Source organism: Rhododendron vialii, chromosome 3a, assembly GCF_030253575.1.
Source record: "Rhododendron vialii isolate Sample 1 chromosome 3a, ASM3025357v1".
Classification (NCBI taxonomy): domain Eukaryota; kingdom Viridiplantae; phylum Streptophyta; class Magnoliopsida; order Ericales; family Ericaceae; genus Rhododendron; species Rhododendron vialii.
The window spans coordinates 23,037,622-23,040,340 of record NC_080559.1 but is presented as its reverse complement, the minus strand read 5'-3'; the positions used below and the strand labels follow the sequence as shown (position 1 = coordinate 23,040,340).

Here is a 2,719-nt window from a genome sequence, read left to right as displayed (position 1 = left end):
GGAGGTGGAGTCAAAAGGTTGGAGCAAGGGGTCGATTCCAACGCTCCGGACGTTCGGCATTTTCTTTTTCTTTTTTGTCTTTCTTCTCCTGCAGCATAGCTTTCACGTTCCGAGGAAACATTTCATTATCGAGCATGAAAGGTACTTCCTCAATCAGTTCCCTGATTAACCGTTGGAGTGGTCTGTTGGCGCTCGGAAGAAGTTCCTCAGGCAATTCACTGAACGACGCCTGGGGATCGGTCCCTCACCCTTCTAGTTCGATGATGACTGGCTTGGATGCTTTCCTTCGGATGAAGCCCTTATACATTGGCTCGAAGTCCAGTAATTTGTAAGTGTCCCTTTCCTCCTCCGGAATGAATAACAGAGCTTTAACTAGGCCGCAGTTCGTGGCCCTCTTCGACCACTCCTTATTGATTTTTCTGCTATCTTCCAAGCAAGAAGGTATATGTTAATAACAAAAAAAAACATGCTAGTACTAAGTAAAACAAATACATATATAATTAAAAAGGAAGTTGTCCTATGCTTACATGGCTCTCCCTACGGGTCCGTACCTCAAACCTCCCATACTCATGAGGTCCGAAAATGTAATTTCCTCGAATCTCCACATAATTCGTAGCCCATTTCTCAAAGTCGTACATCCCTTCGCCAACGAGCTTCTCTTTCCCTCTCCAAACACACATGTAAATACTGATCATATTTTGGGTTTCGAGACATCATGTAGTTTTCGAAGATATGATGTCCCTCTAAGTGGAACATCTTAACCTCGGCGAGCTTTATGACCGAGTGGATAAGCCTGTATGTATTTACGCTCAATTGGCATAGGGTCAAGTTGAATGTATGACGGATCTCCCCAAGAATCCTATGCATTGGAAACCGAAGCCCGCCCTCGGTAATTGCCATCAAAGGCACGATAATATGTTCATCGCTGAATTTGATTCAGTTGCCTCAACAAGAGAAATGACAATGTCACACCCCACCCCGGGCCAGCACTCAAATGAGCCTAAACCGACGTGAGGGTGCAACATCAACCACCAACCCATTTCTATAACTCAAGTTTTAGCAACTAAATTATCCAACAACCATTTTATTGATAACGCAAAACTTAACGTTCTTACAAACACAGCGGAAGTCTTAAGAAAGCATTAAACTATACAATAAACCAAATTTAAACATAGGCTGCAACTACATCCCTATTTACAAAATTTTGCCAAAACTAGTCCAGCCTTCCCGACGTGCTACCCTAAGCGAGCGTACAACCCCACGACGATCAGCAGTGGATATCTACAACGCCTGCAAAACTGGATTCCAAAATGGAATCCAGGAGTGTTATGAGACATGGATGCAATTCCATATTAAAGGTACAGCTAAAAGATATATCTCAACCAGTCAAACAGTGAACCAAGTAATTAAAAGCAACACCGGGCACAAAGCCAATAATTTAAGGCATAAAGCCTTTTGGCATTAAGCCAATCACCGGGCACACAGCCAATAGTTTAAGGCATAAAGCCATATGGCATAAAGCCAATCACCGGGCACTAAGCCAACATTCAAGTTCAGTTCAATATAGAACAACATCTATGAATCAAACACTCACCTCGTACTCCAAAAGAAAGTACAACTATGGTTTCGGTGCTCCTTGATTCACCGACTCGTCACCTATCCACAAGCCAAACATTTTAGTATAGAAATACTTTTAAGGCTTTAACAAATGCATTAACAATGTTCTGCATGAATTCAACTATTTAACGTATGCCGAACAAAAGTAAATTCACCAATTCGTACCCAAAACCAAGAATTCCACAATTTCACACATTATCAACAGAACCACTGATCGATTTCTGACTATAAAAATTCTATAGGTTTCAAAGAATCCTACAAGACCACCACCACTAGCAAGAAGACTTCTAGTACATCAATCTAGATATAAAATTTGCCCAAATTGGACTCCGAATGACTAAGATATGCCCAAATAAAGTTACACGTCGGAAACAGAAATCACAGTTCCAGCAGAACAGTCTGCGATCGAATACTCATTAAAAATCATATACTCAATCTTTTCCAATAATTTCAACATCAAAACTTCACCAACTGATCAATGTTTAAGACTCATGAGAACCCATAGTCAATAAGTACATTTAACTATGACAAAATTGATTAAGAACACAGCTACAAAACCTGCCCAGAATTCCAGAATCACCAAAACCTGAACTTTAATTCAAAAACTGCTATAATCTAGAAAGAACCACGACACAACCCATACATATTCAGAAAGATATGCGAGTCTAGTTTCGGAATCAAGAAACGGTGAGTAAAACCGGTACCCGAGCAAGAAGTTATGCCCGTTTTTCCAACATGTGTCTGGGCTGTCTGCCCAGACGCGAATCTGACTGCAGCCTGGTTCAAGATTTTTATCTTTTTCCATACTATTCAGAAAATTCTGAAATTTTTACAGCATAAACTAAACTCACAGAGGCACCTACAGTAAAATTATCAGAAAATAACATGATCGGTATGTTAACAAGAAATATTCATCAAAAACAGGACAGATTCAATTCTGCTCAAAACACAGTTATGCATATTCATTTGTTATACACGAATTTAAGCAAAAAGGGAATGAAAATTACCTACTGAATTGAGGTTTCAATCACTCTTCCACCTCTTCTTTCCACCGTCTCTCTCTCTCTCTCCCTCTCTCTCTCTCTCTCCACGTTGGAACAAC

The 2,719-nt window shown here is 40.3% G+C and overlaps 1 long non-coding RNA gene across 1 annotated transcript; it reads right to left on the bottom strand.

The window, feature by feature from the left end:
• Positions 1-1,071: 1,071 nt before the first annotated feature.
• Positions 1,072-2,719, bottom strand: LOC131320511 (uncharacterized). The gene is made up of 3 exons (XR_009198289.1): positions 2,625-2,719; positions 1,595-1,656; positions 1,072-1,298 (listed from the first exon to the last, which is right to left on the bottom strand). It is a non-coding gene; the product is annotated as an uncharacterized LOC131320511 (long non-coding RNA).